Source organism: Heteronotia binoei, chromosome 13 (assembly GCF_032191835.1).
Source record: "Heteronotia binoei isolate CCM8104 ecotype False Entrance Well chromosome 13, APGP_CSIRO_Hbin_v1, whole genome shotgun sequence".
In the NCBI taxonomy this organism is placed as follows: Eukaryota; Metazoa; Chordata; class Lepidosauria; order Squamata; family Gekkonidae; genus Heteronotia; species Heteronotia binoei.
In genome coordinates this window covers 21665496-21680912 of record NC_083235.1, presented here as the reverse complement: position 1 = coordinate 21680912, position 15417 = coordinate 21665496, and the positions used below count along the sequence as shown (strand labels likewise).

Here is a 15417-nt window from a genome sequence, read left to right as displayed (position 1 = left end):
ATCTTAGCGTGTCCAGGGCTCTTCTTGCAGAAAAAGACAAGCACGAAGTCATTTGCATATTAGGCCACACCCCCTGGTGCAACCATTGTTTTGCACAGGGATTTTTCGTTTAAAAAGCCCAGCAGGAACTCATTTGCATATTAGGCCATGCCCCTGACACTAAGGCAGCCTGAACTGTGTTCCTGTGCGCTCCTGCTAAAAAAAAAAAAAAAGCCCTGAATGTGTTGTATTTCATGACTAATTAAGAATCATGAATGCCCATTCACTAGATAGGCAAAGAGGCTTCCTATTCGACTCTGGAAGACAATCCCCTGAAGGTCAAAGGACAGACGTGCACAATCTTCAATGCCCACTAAGCTGAGGTAACATTGGGGACCCAAAGCAGCTTACAGAGTTCTCCTTGCCTTCATTTAGAGTCCCCATTCCCCTGCTGGGGGCAAGGTTCCCCCTATTTTGGGGACTCCAACCCATTTCCATGGAACTGGCCAGTGGAGGGAGCCTCACCCCTGAAAAGCACCAGCACACCCAAATGATGTAACCCAGAAGTGACATTGTCATGCAGGGGACACTATTATTTGGGGGGGGGGGGAGGACTCAATAATCATAGAGTTTTTCCCCCCAAAATGATACAGCACCCCCCACATGACAAGCCCACCATGATGATGTCACTTCCAGGTGAAGTCATCATGGTATGTGTGAAGATCCCACAGAAGAGGGCTAGAGTCCCCCACTGGCAACCCTAAGACACCATTTTATGCTAGGGTTGCCAAGTCCAATTCAAGAAATATCTGGGGACTTTGGGGTGGAGCCAGGAGACATTGGGGGCGGAGCCAGGAACAAGGGTGTGACAAGCATAATTGAATTCTAAGGGAGTTCTGGCCATCACATTTAAAGGGACAGCACACCTTTTTAAATGTTTTCCTTCCATAGGAAATAATGAAGGATAGGGACACCTTCTTTGGGGGCTCATAGAATTGGACCCCCTGGTCCAATTGTTTTGAAACTTGGGGGGTACTTTGGGGAGAGGCACTAGATACTATACTGAAAATTTGGTGCCTCTACCTCAAAAAACAGCTCTCCCAGAGCCCCTGAAACCTCCAGATCAATTCCCCATTATACCCTATGAGAATCAATCTCCACATAGGGAATAATGAAGTGCTCAGCAGACGTTCTCCCCCCCCTCCCCCATTTCTGGCGACTCTAAAGTGAGTCACGAGTTGCAGCCAGTACATGTCAAAAGCAAAAGCCTACTCATGAGCTGCAGCCAACTTCTTCAAAGGAACACAGACACCATCCCAAGAGGAAGCCTTTCCAAGAGGAGACTGGAGCCTCCGGAGGGGGAAAGTCACATGGTGGCTTTGGGGGTGGGGCTTCCCCCGCCGGCCAGCTGACTGGGGGCGGGAAGCAGCCTGGGAAAGCGGAAGAACCCCCGCTGGGACCTGGGGATTGGCAAGCCTATTTTATGCCCACAATAGCCCTGTGAGGGGTCAGGCTGCAGGACAGCAACTGGCCCATGATTGCCCAGAGCACCTCCAAGGCATAAGTGGGAATTCGAACTCAGGTTTCCCCAATACTAGTCTGACACTCTTCACTACACCACACTGGCTGTCGATCCTAGCAAGAAAAACTGTGATCCTAGTAAATTCTGCTGACCTCGGTGAAACTGACTTCAGAGTATACATGCTGTTCTCAGCTATCCATGTTACCACATACCAAACCTGTATTGCTTCACTTGATAATATATCGCTTTGTGCTTCATAACTCAGGAATGGCATGCATGTATGGGCAGTGCCTTGAGGATAGCATTCCACATTTGACCTGTAACTATGGGTCATGCATGTAGGAAATGAGATGGGCTGAGTCCTGTGGGTTAGTCGAATGGATTGCCCCACTTCAAACATTATAGAAGAGGTCATATTTTGGAGGGTTCCCCTACTCCAAAGACTCCTTGCAAATAGAAACACAGCATCTCACGCAATAAAAAATCCCATTCTCTTTCTGCTGCTGCAGTTTTCCATTTGCGTGGAGAGCCAGAGGGTTTTATTCAAAGGTTCACAACAGGAGCCCACTGCCTGTAGTCTTGAGAGTTAATATCCATTTCACCATCTCAATATTCCGACTCCTCATTTTCACCTATTTGCTTGTATGTGTGAACCAGCCCTTACAAAAACCATTTGCACCAAGGGAACTTAGATGGCAAGTAAGTTCCAATATTAGGCATCAATCAGGCCTGCCAACCACAAATGGAGCCTGGAGTTTTCCTGGAATTATAAATAATCTCCACATCACAGTGTCCATTTTCCCTGGAGGAATGGCAGCTTCTGAATATGGTATGCATGGAGCTTTGGAGAAAGAAATGTCCTAGAGTGACATTATGTCCCTGCTGAGCTTTCTCTCCTCCCCAGTAACTGACCCCCACATATCCAGAAATTCCTCAGGCCAGAGCTGACAACCCTAAAACCAATCAATATACACCAGATACCCACACAGGATACGTGAACAGATGCTATACTTCTTCAGCAGAAATCAGGGCAGTCCATAATCATGGAGCCTGTCCTATCATGAGGCAAAATTAGACAGTCACTCTGGTTGGTAAATGGGGAAGGGGGGGGGGGGATTTTGAATTTCCTCATCTACTGCCATTTGTTGGGTGGCTTTGATCCAACCACTTCCTCTCAACCTAACCCACCTCAAAGGGCTGTTGTGAAGCAACTTGAGAAAGGGAGAACAAGATATAACAGCCCAAACACCTTGGAGGACAGGAGGGATACATTATATTGGACAGACAGATACCAGTTATCATCTTAGGCCAGAAGCACTTTCTAGAGTGAAGCCAGATTCACTTCAAATAACTTTCTAGGAAACTGCTGGTCTCCTTGCCCTGTTGCCCCATCTGAGTTCAGCACTGCTAAGTGTGTGCTTAACTGAAGTGCTGTGGTATTTCAAGGACGGTCACAAGAGGTCCCCTGGAAATTTTTTCACCTTTGAGTGGTTTAGTTGACAGAGAGCGATCAGTCAACTAACAGTTTCTCAAGATGTTAGTGGGCACTTTTTGACCACTCATGGATATGCAAAATGGAGGGAAACAATCCAAATGGAAGCCTATAGAAAATGTCACCACCCGCAAGCACCCAGCAGCAAAGTCATCACATGGATGCTGGATGCATGTAAGAGAGGGAAGTTGCCTCACTGCTAAACATAAAGAAAAGTGAGAGACATGACCCATCCTAAATTTCTTCATTTCTGTTTCTTTCCCACTCTACTTAGGGTGGTTATCTAGAGAAGACCCCCCCAAAAAGGAAAAAAGAGGGGGAAAGACCAAATTTGAATATGCTAATTTATAAACATAGATGCAGATGTACATAGAACTGGACCTCACAGAAAAGTTCTACTAACAGAAGGGTGGAGGCAATTACTGTTGATACCCTCTCCCACTGCTAATCTCCAACTCCCACCTCATTTTATTCTGGGGTGGGGGGGAGAATCTCTACTCCCAGCTAAGGTTGCCAACTCTGGTTTGGGAAAATTCCTGGAGATTTTGAGGGTGGAACCTGGGGAGGGTGCGGTTTGGGAAAGTGAGGGACTCCAGCAGGGTACAATGCTGTAGACTCCACCTTCCAAAGCAGCCATTTTCTCCAGTGGAGCTGATATCTGTCACCCAGAGACCAGTTGGAATTCCAGGAGATCTCCAACCACCTCCTGGAGACTGGCACCCTGCTAAACCCAACTTCCACAAAAACAGCATTTGGGGGGGGGGGAGGGGAAAGATCTGAGATGACAGCATGAAGGAAGAGTAAGGAAGGTCCACTCTGCTGCTTGAAATACCTTCCATCAGCAGACATGTTTTGCAGGACTCAGAATTACTGTAATTTAAATAGAGATCCAACTCACCCTAATGCCAGGTCTATCTGCTACCTTCGTGCGCACTCTTAAATGGGAAGTTTCCCAGGCCCTTCTTAAAGGCCCATTGTTTTCAATTCCCCCCAAATTACAAGGTCCTGTTCCAATTGCAGGTGGCTCTGGAGAACTCTGTGACTGCTCAGGAATCCAGCCTTCCAAGCCACCTGGAGCTATTTTTATTGGAGCCCAAAAGCCAAATTCAGACATTTCAGAAAACATGCCTTTAAAAAGTACATCCTTTGAAAAAGGAGACATATATGCTGCGGTCAGCTCTGGTTTGCGAAATGTGCATAGGATTGTCAATCCCCAAGTGGCAGCAGGGGATTCCCCAGTTTGGAGACCCTACCCCACTTCAGGGTCATCAGAAAGCAGGGGGGGTGTCTGCTGGGCACTCCATTATTCCCTATGGAGATCAATTCCCATAGGGTATAATGGAGAATTGATTAATGGGTATATGGGGCTTGGGGGGGGGTTGTTTTTTGAGGTAAAGGCACCAAATTTGCAACATAGCATCCAGTACCTCTTCTCAAAAAACCGTCCAAGTTTCAAAAGGATTGGACTGGGGGTCCAATTCTATGAGCCCCAAAAGAAAGTTCCCCTATCCTTCATTATTTCCAAAAGGTGTGCGGTCCCTTGAAATATCATGGCCAGAACTCCCTTTTGAGTTCAATTATGCTTGTCAAAACCTTGCTCCTGGCTCCACCACCTATGTCTCCTGGCTCCACCCCCAAAGTCCCCAGATATTTCTTGAATTAGTCTTGGCAACTCTACATGTGCATGCCTGTGGTTTGGGGGTGGAGCCTGGAGAAGGCAGGGATTGGAGAGAGCAGGGTCCTCAAGAGGATATAATGCCACAGAGTCCACTCTCTAAAGCATCCATTTTCTTCATTTGAACTGAGCTCTAGTCTGGTGATCAACTGTTACAGTAGGTGATTTCCAGGTGCTACCTGGAGGTTGGCAGCCCAAAGAAGACATCTGGTTACCCTAAGCTTTCTGCACTGAGTTTTTTGTGTTGCAGCACAGCTTCTGAAGGGTGCCACTTTCCCCCTTCCTTACGCACAGTGTCATTTGCCAGTTAGGGTTTAATTTGAACTTGTCCTGCGTTTTCTTAAAACCAGTTTTGTGGTAGTCTGAAAAACTAGCTTACACTAACTCAGCTTAGGGGGAACACTGCATAAGAGAGAGAACAAAGTAGGGCTGCCAACTCCATCTTTGGAATTCCCTTGAGATTTGAGGATCTGATGTCATAGAGTTCAGCCTCCAAAGCAGACATTTTCTCTAGAGAGGCTGTCCCAGAAATGGGACAGTTCACACACTTAAATGGCCAACATTCCTTGTCATGCAATAGGGCAGATGTGTGCCTTCACCACCCCACCCTGACACACACACCTAAGATACTCTGATATGGGCCCACTTGCAACATTTGGACAATATAATAATAAGGTGTAACACACACTGCTTTCTACTTTTGCTTTGGCACCAGAGCCTTTCCTCACTGAGCTTTTGCTGCAGCTCAGCTTCGTAACTGCACTGGTTTATCTGGGGGTTGAGATCTCCTGGAATCTCTCTAGTCTAGAAAGCAATCAGAATTCCAGGAATTTCCACCCTGCTGATGGCAACCCTATAATAATTTCAGGAAATCTCCAGGCGCCTCCTGGAGGTCAACTATATTAAGTCTGAAAAAATAGGTCTACTACTTTGCTGATGGCAACCCTATAGTAGAATAATTTTAGAAAATCTCCATGCCCCTCCTGGAGATCAACTATATTAAGTCTGAAAAAAGTAGGTCTACTACTTTGCTGATGGCAACCCTTTAGTTTTGTAGAATAATTTCAGGAAATCTCCAGGCGCCTCCTGGAAATCAACTATCTTGTCTGAAAAAGTAGGTCTGCTTAAGGGTTGCCATCAGCAGGGTGGAAATTCCTGGAGATTGAGCCCGGGAAGTGCGGGATATAATGCCAAAGATTCCGCCTTCCAAAACAGGCATTTTCTCTAGGGGAACTAACATAAATTGTCTGGAAATCAGTTGTAATTCCCGGAGATCTCCAGGTAGGGTTGCCAGCACTGAGTTGGGAAATACCTGAGGATTTAGGAGGTGGAGTGCAGGGTTTGGGGACCAGAGGGATCTCAGCATGGTACAATGCCATAGAGTCTAGCCTCCAAAGCAGCCATTTTCTCCAGTGGAACTGATATTTGATCAGTTGTAACAGCAGGAGATGTCCAGGTCCTACCTGGAGCTTCTGCAACCAAAGAGGAAGCTGTGCACAGAAATCAAAAAACAAAGCACAAAGCTCATGGCTCTCACACACTGCAAAATTTATGAACAAAATGCAACATGAAAGTGTGTTTGATTTTTCATGTTGCATTTTGTTCCTAAATTTTGCAGTGTGTGAGAGCCGTGAGCTTTGTGCTTTGTTTCCTACCTGGAGCTTGGCAGCCCTACAGCCACTGTCCTCCAAATTGCCAGGAATTTCTCACACATTTTCAGATGCTCATTTTTTAATGTACACTCCAGTTGTTCTAGGCTTGAGCCCAGCACACTGACAGGTTTTCAGGAATAATAAAACCTTCGCTGCCCATGACTAAAAGTTAAGGCCAGCCTTCATAGGCCAGAAAGGGCAGGAAGCGATGGGCCACATCCCGTTCTTCCCACTTCTCAGAAATGTCCTCTCAGGACGCTCTCCCCTCCCTCCCGAAGTCCCTTGCTAGCTTGCCAAGGCGTCTCACTTCCCCAGCCATGGAGTGCAAACAGCTTCCCCACCCCGTGAGGTGTTTACACGGCAAACATCACAAGAGCGGCCTGCTGCCAAAAGCGATCAAAACTGCCTCAGGCCCAGGCTCAGTTCATTAAAGGACTTCAGGGGCAACTGGGCACTAGACAGACATGCCCCAAATCTGACACAGGCCCGGTCACGTTGGCTGGCTTGCCATCCAGAAAACAGATTAGCACATGCTAAACCAAGGTGGGGCAGGCAGCGTCCCGCACCCGTCCCACCGCAACATTCTTGGATTGCAGAAACTATATGGCTCAGCCTCCAAGCCTGCTGTTTAATTTTCCCCCTGCTGCCTACACGTAGGGTTGCCAGCTCCAGGTTAGGAAATACCTGGAGATTTGGGGATGGAGCCTGAGGACAACAGGGTTTGGGGATGGCAAGGACTTCAATGAGGTATAATGCCACAGAGTCCAACTTCCAAAGTGGCCATTTTCTCCAGGGGAACTGATCTCTTTCACCTAGAGATCACCTGTAGGATTGCCAAGTCCCCCACAGCCTCCATTGCGCTGGCAATGTCACGCACCAACTGCTCTAGGAGCTTCTGGGAAAACTCTATGGTTTTCCTGGATGCTCTAGCAATTTGGGAGGGAAACCTCTATGGTACAATAGGTACCACAGTTTTCCCTCTCAAATTGCTAGCGTCCAGGAAAACCATAGAGTTTTCCTGGAAGCTCCTAGAGCTGCTGGCATGCGATGTTGCCAGCACGATGATGTCCTGGCAATGTTGGAGGAGGATTCCCCCTGCCGGCCCAATGCAGGCTGGTGGATTGGGAACCTCCCAGGTGGGGAACCACCGCCCAGCCCGGGAACTTGGCAGCCCTAATCATTTGTAATAGTTGGAGACCTCCAACCACCACCTGAGGATTGGCAACCCTACAGGATCCATAAGTTCTAAAGCAAATCCTTAGTGCCTAGATGCAGAGAATTGCAAGCCAAAGCAAAATACAAGGAATTGAATCCCTCTGTTCCTGGAGTTGCCCCTCCTTCCCAAAAGTCCTTGAACCATTCAGGACTCTCTCCTAACTGCCCTCTTAGGGTTGCCAATCCCCAGCTAAGAGCAGGGGATCCCCTAGTTTGGAGGCTGTGCCCCCGCTTCAGAGTCATCAGAAAGTGGCGGGGGGGGGGAGAGGAAATGTCTGCTGGGCACTCCATGATACCCTGTGGAGACTGATTCCCAGAGGGTATAATGGAGAATTGATCTGCGGGTATCTGGGGGGCTATTTTTTGAGGCAGAGGCACCAAATTTTCAGCATAGCATCCGGTGCTTCTCCTCAAAACACCCTCCAAGTTCCAAAAGAGATTGGACCAGGGGTCCAAGTCTGAGCCCCTATGCTTCATTATTCCAAATGGAGGGAAGACATTTAAAAGGCGTGTGATCGCTTTAAATGTGATGGCCAGAATACCTCTGGAGTTCAATCATGCTTGTCACACTCTTGCTCCTGGCTCCACCCGCAAAGTCTCCTGGCTCCACTCCACCAGATATTTCTTGAGTCGGTCCTGGCAAATTCTTCTTCACATGCACATTTAAGCAATGGGAACAGGTGGGAGGAAAGAACCATCTGATGAATTCCCTAAAGGACAGGAGTGCAGGTTTTCTCCCAACCAAGTGTTTACAAACATAGACAGTGCCAGTACAGTGTAAGAAAGATCCATCTTGCTGGCCTCCAGCCCGACACTCTGAAAATGGGCAAGATTTATTGCTGCCCATACACATGCAATTCTGTGGTACGTTTAGGGCTGTCAGCCCCAAATTATAGTAAAATCACAGAATTTTAGGGGAATCCTAGAGTGTCATCCCAACGCAATGACATCACTTCTGGTTTCATGCTGGAAGTGATGTTTGTATGTCAAAGTGATACAGAGAACAGTTCCCATGGAGGAGGGGTGAAAATGGCAGTGTTGGAGGGCAGACTCTATGGCATGTTCTACTGAGGTCCCTCCTCAAACCTCTCCTGCTATAGGTCCCACCTCCAAAACTCCAGGGATTTCCCACTCCAGAGTTGGCAAACCTACAGGATGTTACCCAATTACATTGTTTTTCACTGCATAAATCCTCTTTTGAGTTCCACTCAAAAATAACCTTCTTGACCCTTGGTTCCACTAGTGGGGAGAGAGCTGAATGCACATAAGATAGGCAGAAGTGTTAGGTGACTGAAGCCTATTTACAATACCAATATTTACCATTTTTTAAACACACAGGTAGGTAATAGATGAGACATGTCTGTGCGAGACAAAACAAAACTTTTGTGCAAACATCTGGTAACAAGGGTTTACAGTATCATACTGTTGCAATGATTCTCAATTTTGTTTTCAATGAAATAGTACTCTGGGGGTACTGAGTGTGCCTGTTGACCTCAAGGTTCCCCAAGAGAACTTCCACAGCAAAAGCCAAGATTCAAAACAGGATCTCTCCAGTCATAACCTGACACAGCCACTGCATAACTCTGTCTTTTTCTCTTTTTTTTGCGGGAGGCGGGGAGTTATTGTTGGGAAAAGCAGCAATTGTTAAGAATGAAATCTGGCAACAGTCTGGCATAACATTTTGTCTTCTCTGTCCCCTAGTTTCCATCTGAAGAGATCTATAGGCTTTGGTCCCCTATTTGGTACCAACCAACTTCCTCTGGTTTGTAGACCATTACTAGATGACTCATTGACAGGGGTGGAATTCTAGCAGGAGCTCCTTTGCATATTAGGCCGCACCCCCATGATGTAGCCAATCTTCCAAGAGCTTACAAAAAAGACACTTGTGAGCTCTTGGAGGATTGGTTACATCAGGGGTGTGTGGCCTAATATGCAAAGGAGCTTCTGCTAGAATTCTACCCCTGCTCATTGGTAGGGTTTGCCAGCTCTGGGTCAGGAAATACCTGGAGATTTTAGGGGTGGAACCTGGAGAGGGTGGGGGTTGAGGAGGGGAGAGACCTCATCAGCGTATGATAGCCACAGAGCATACCAGCCAAACCAGCCATTTTCTCCAGGAGAACTGATCTCTATAGACTGGAGGTAATTTATAATGCCAGGACATCTCCAGGTTCCACTTGGACACTGGCAACCCTACTCGCTGGGAATCCACTATGTTGTGCCTCACTGCTATTGCCCATGCAAAAGAGAAGAGTAAGATACAGGCCTCAGATTTAGCAGGAGCACAGCTCCTGAACCTTTCTGATGCCCCCCTCCTCCTCCCCATCCACCTACCTTGTCCATTGAATAGCAGGTGCAGCTGCATAACAATCCCTGAATTAGGAGAGTGGGCAGCCAGCCAGCCATCAGGGGCTTTGCCACACCCCCAGCAGCCCTCATTAACCCCTGGAGAAGCCCACACCATCCTTTCTCCACTTCTTATGTGATTCTGGGTGGCGGATGGCTTGCTGGCCTTTTGACTGGGGGAGGGGTAGCCCAGGAGAACCCCAGGCAAGTGAGTCCTGCTCGGGCTAGTTGGGTCTCCAGCCAGCCCAAGCAGGCCTCGCTCACCCAGGGGAGTTTTCATTCTTGCATCGGGTTGCTTTTGCCTGGGGGGGGGGGGCGGCATATGCTAATGAGTTATGCTAATGAGCTCCATCACCTATTTTTCTACAAAACAAACCCTGGTAAGACATATGGTCAAAACTTTTTTTTTTAAGGGAAGGGAAAAGCAGGTCTTTGCAACCTTTTCGATTCACTGCCCTCAACCGTGCAGTAGAGCCCTGCTGAACGAACGGAAAGCTGCCTAATCTGCAATCTCAGAAGGTATTACGTCAGTTGGGCAGGTGTGCCAGTCCTTCGTGCCAGGGGCCTTCTGCCACCTCCTGCTTTGCTAAGATAGTGCTGAAAACACAAGTGGATTAGCCCAGGAGCACAGGTGAGTCAAGCTCTCTCAACTGATGTTCACTTAGCTCTTTCCAATGCTGCCCTGTGCCATGTATCTTCCAGGTACATTAAAAACTAAGCACCCACAGTGTCATCAAGAGTAGAGAATTTAGGGCCTGCAGATCGATATTTGTGCAGTTAGATGAGCCTGCTCCTGCTTGCGAATGAGATGACTTGCATTAGTTACAAGTTAAAACACTGCTGTTTCTGGGTATCTGGATCAGTCGGTGGAGCGCTGTTACAAGCAGCCAACAGGTTTGCCGTTACCAGGGGGTGCCGGGCAAGTTTTTACCAAAAAATAGGGATGCAAGCACTGTTCCCTCTAAGCTGAGTTAGTGTGAGCTAGCTCACAGTTTTCTGGCCTCCAGCTCACGCATTTTTGTCTTGGTTCAGGAAAAATGGCCCCAGAGCAAACTAATTGATGCAGTAGCAAACAACTTGAATGCCAGTAGCTCACAAAGGAGAGTTTTTGCTCACAAGACTCCACAGCTTAGAGGGAGCATTGGAAGGGACCACCAGGGTCATCTAGTCCAACTCCCTGCCCAATGCAGGAAATTAACATAGTGGCAACCATATCCCCCCTTTATCCTCTGCCGGTGGCCAGAGCAGACCCGGCAACCCTAAAAAAAAGTGTGCTTCCTATCAGCTCCTAGATTTCCTGTGAGACAACTTTGAGATGCGAGGAAGGATCATGGATTATTATTATTATTACTTTAAATTTCTATCCCGCCCTCTCCGCAAGCAGACTCAATCAATGCCATCCAGAGGCTGCGGCTCAGGGAGAGAACACCAGCTTTGCATTTGGAAGGTCCCATGTCCAGTCCCTTGAACCTCATGGTAAAGTGCAACATGTAGCAGGAGATATGAAAGACCTTTGGCTTGACACCCTGGACAGCTGCTGCTGGTCAGAGTAGACACTATGGATTTTGATATGATAGACCAAGGGTAATACTTAGTAGAAAACAGCTAGAAAGAGGCTATGGTTCAGTGTTAGGGCACCTACTGCGAAGGAAGGAAGGAAGGAAGGAAGGAAGGAAGGAAGGAAGGAAGGAAGGAAGGAAGGAAGGAAGGAAGGAAGGAAGGAAGGAAGGAAGGAAGGAAGGAAGGAAGGAAGGAAGGAAGGAAGGAAGGAAGGAAGGAAAGAGGGGGGAGGGGGAAGGGGGAAGGGGGGGAAGGGTGGAGGGAGGGAGGGAGGAAGGAAGGAAGGTAGGTAGGTAGGTAGACGGGGGAGTTGGAGGTAGAAAGACAGCAACTTTAACTTTAAATGCATCCAAGCCACAGGATGGCTTGACTTGGAGAAGTGATTTAAAGAGAGAAATGCCTTCTCCAAGCCACCCAACAGGGTGATGGGGGCTTCAAGAGCCACACAATATGTGTGAAAGAGCCACATGTGGCTCCCTAGCCACCGGTTGGCCACCCCTGTACTAGATGATGGGAAGAGCCTCTGCTGAAGACTTTAGAGAGACGCTGCCAGTCAGAGGAGATGAGTCCGACCTGAATTAACCAAGAATCTGACTCAGCATAAAGCAGGCTCACGTGTGATCTCCACCCACACCTTTCAAAGCTGATTGCCGACAACTTATGTTGAAAGATATTCTAATTTTTAGTCTAGGTTGGCGATGAAAGGTTTGGCAGTTCCCTTCAAGGTTCTGGGTTCCGTCGCTGACTCTTCTAGATTTATTAATGGGATTGTACTTCTAACCTGCTCCTACCATGTTAACGGCTTCAGTTGGGTAACAGCGATGATTAAATAAGGTCTCCAATAGATGGTACACATTTGCAGGGCTTTTTTCTGTAGGAAAAGCCCAGCAGGAACTCATTTGGATATCAGGCCACACCCTGATATCACCATTGTTTCACACAGGGCTTTTTTTCTGTAGGAAAAGCCCAACAGGAACTCATTTGCATATTAGGCCACACACCCCAATGCCAAGTCAGCTGGAACGGCATTCCTGCTAAAAAAAAAAAAGCCCTGCACATGTGTGAGAAACAAAAAGGGAGTTTTAAGTGCCCTTATGTTTCTGAATGGATTAATAGTTGTGCAGGAAAGCTGATTTGAAAGAACATTTTAGCCTTCCTAGGCCTGACAATGCACATGGGAATTGGGTCTGAGAAAAGCATTATTCATAAAGCCAAAATAAACTGGAGGAAGGGTATCCCAAGCTCACTTGCAATTCCCCTGCAAAGAATTAAAGGTCAGTTCTCCTGATTTGATTTCCTCCTCACTTTCACTTACAGGTGCTGTTGGGTTGATGGCTTCTGGGGGGTAGGGTGAGAATTCCCAAAGCATTGTATCTTCTGCAGCTGGGAAGGTCACCAAATTGTCCTACAGTTCATCAACAAGATGAAGGATTCCTCAGCAAACATAGGCCTCTATATGCCTTTCAAATGCTAAACTGGAGAGCCAGTTTGGTGTAGTGGTTAAGTGTGAGGACTCTTATCTGGGAGAACCGGGTTTGATTCCCCACTCCTCCACTTGCACCTGCTGGAATGGCCTTGGGTCAGCCATAGCTCTGGCAGAGGTTGTCCTTGAAAGGGCAGCTGCTGTGAGAGCCCTCTCCAGCCCCACCTACCTCACAGGGTGTCTGTTGTGGAGGAGGAAGGTAAAGGAGATTGTGAGCCGCTCTGAGACTCTTCGGAGTGGAGGGCGGGATATAAATCCAATATCTTAAATACAGCCCAGATTCTGATAGGGGGGTTAACGCTTTGATCCTCCACCTGGTTTTGCCAATGGAAACTGACCTCCCCAGCCTGCTCTCAACCCATTAAAGGTGGGGAGGAGGGTAGATCCCTCTCTTATTTTCTTTAAAGGGTTATAACAGCTCCAGGCTTTGCCAGGGTGGAGAGTTAACCCCTCCACCCTTTCCTGTGTCACTTCAATCCATTTGAGGGGGGAACAGGGTGTGTGTAGGGGGAGGGGGAATTTCTCCCATGTAATGATGTCACTTACTAGAGAATGCCAAGAAGTAACTGTGGTAGCTAGCTCTAGGAATTGCCAGAGTTTCTGGCAATTCGTAGAGTTACTACCACTGTCATTTTTGGATATTCCCAAGAAGTGATATCATCACATGGGTAACACCTTTGACTTTTTAAAATGTATTCTTTTATTTATGGAACGGTGGCAAGCAGGGGTGGAATTCTAGCAGGAGCTCCTTTGCATATTAGGCCATACACCCCTGATATAGCCAATCCTTCAAGAGCTTACAAGGCTCTTTTTCGTAAGCTTTTGAAAGGAAAAGGAAAGGAAAGGAAAGGTCCTCTGTGCAAGCACCAGTCGTTTCCGACTCTGGAGTGACGTTGCTTTCACAACGTTTTCACGGAAGACTTTTTATTGGGTGGTTTGCCATTGCCTTCCCCAGTCATCTACACTTTCCCCCCAGCAAGCTGGGTACTCATTTTACTGACCTCAGAAAGATGGAAGGCCGAGTCAACCTTGGGCTGACTACCTGAAAACCCAGCATCCACCGGGGATCGAACTCAGGTCGTGAGCAGAGAGTTCAGATCACAGTACTGCTGCTTTATCACTTTGTGCCATGGGGCCGCTTTTGAAGGATTGGCTAAATCAAAGGTGTGTGGCCTAATATGCAAAGGAGCTCCTCCTAGAATTCCACCCCTTGTGGCAAGGAATTGGGGATTTCCTGCCTGACCTGGGGCTCCAAAGGGAGGCCTTTGCAGCTGTAATCCACTTTGGGAAAATCCTAGCCATGTTGCCTCCAAGCAATTTCATCCCTTTTGACCTTCAGCATCCCCATAAAGCTGAATTTCAAAATCAACACGTGATAACTTTGGACATACATTGAACAGGAACTCTTTGGCGCACAGCGCTCCTCAGACCTAAGATGTTTCCTCTCCGATGATGGTTAGCCATGAAAAAGTAGGGTTGCCAGCCTCTAGGTGGGGCCTGGAGATCTCCTGCTTTTACAACTCATCCCCAGCTGGCAGAGTTCAGCTCCCCTGGACAAAATGGCTGCTCTGGAGGGTGAGTTCTGTGGCATTCTGCCGTGCTGAGGCCCCTCCCATCCCCAAGCCCCACCCTCTCCAGATATTTTCCAACACAGGCCTGGCGGCCCTAGAAAAAAGACAAATGATGTGGGGGGTGGCGGCAGCCAACCATGATCAAAGCCAGGCCTTGAATTCAGCAGGAGCTCACAGGAGCACAGCTCCTGAACCTTTCTGAGGGTTCCTCCTTCTCCTCCCCACCTGCCTTGTCCATTGAATAGTAGGTGCAGCTGCATAACAATCCCTGGATTAGGAGAGCCACCAGGAGGGTTGTCACACCCCCAGCAGCCCTCATTAACCCCTGGAGAAGCCCACACCACCCTTCCTCCACTTCTTATGTGATTTTTGGTGGTGGGTAGCTTGCTGACCTTTTGACTGTGGGGGCGGTGGCCAAGGAGAACCCCAGGTGAGGGAGGTCTGCTTGGGCTGGCTGGATCTCTAGCCAACCCAGGCAGGCCTCTCTCACCCTGGGCTCTCCATTCTTGCATTGGGTTGCTTTTGGCAGGGGGAGGGGGCGACATATGCTAATGAGTTAGGCTAATGAGCTCCACCACCTATTTTTCTACAAAACGACCCCTGATCAAAGCTAAATGATTTTGGGGGGGAGGGAAGAGGCAGCATCACCAGCGCAATGGTCTTTGGAACCTTTGCACTTGGAGAAGGCTTAGGCCGTTGGTTTGGGTTAACCAGGAAACGTCCTGTCCCCAGAAGGATATCATTCCTGTTGAACCAACCCCGAGAGCGTGCCACTCTTCTTTCCTCATCGACAACGATCTTACGAGCTCGTATTCTTGGGTTCGAGACCCACCTTTTCCAAATAGCAGTCGCACAGGTCAGCATTAACAAGCATTTCACTTCTGTTATTGTTTGCCACTGCCGCTTTGGTGGAGTCTACATTACC

General features: G+C 48.0%; 2 protein-coding genes across 2 annotated transcripts in view; one reads left to right on the top strand and one right to left on the bottom strand.

Annotated features, from left to right (window-relative positions):
* Positions 1–15417, top strand: part of SLC48A1 (solute carrier family 48 member 1) — a 456994-nt gene that overhangs the window by 335725 nt on the left and 105852 nt on the right. The gene's annotated exons all lie outside the window — the stretch shown is intronic.
* Positions 1–15417, bottom strand: part of RAPGEF3 (Rap guanine nucleotide exchange factor 3) — a 98809-nt gene that overhangs the window by 69771 nt on the left and 13621 nt on the right. The gene's annotated exons all lie outside the window — the stretch shown is intronic.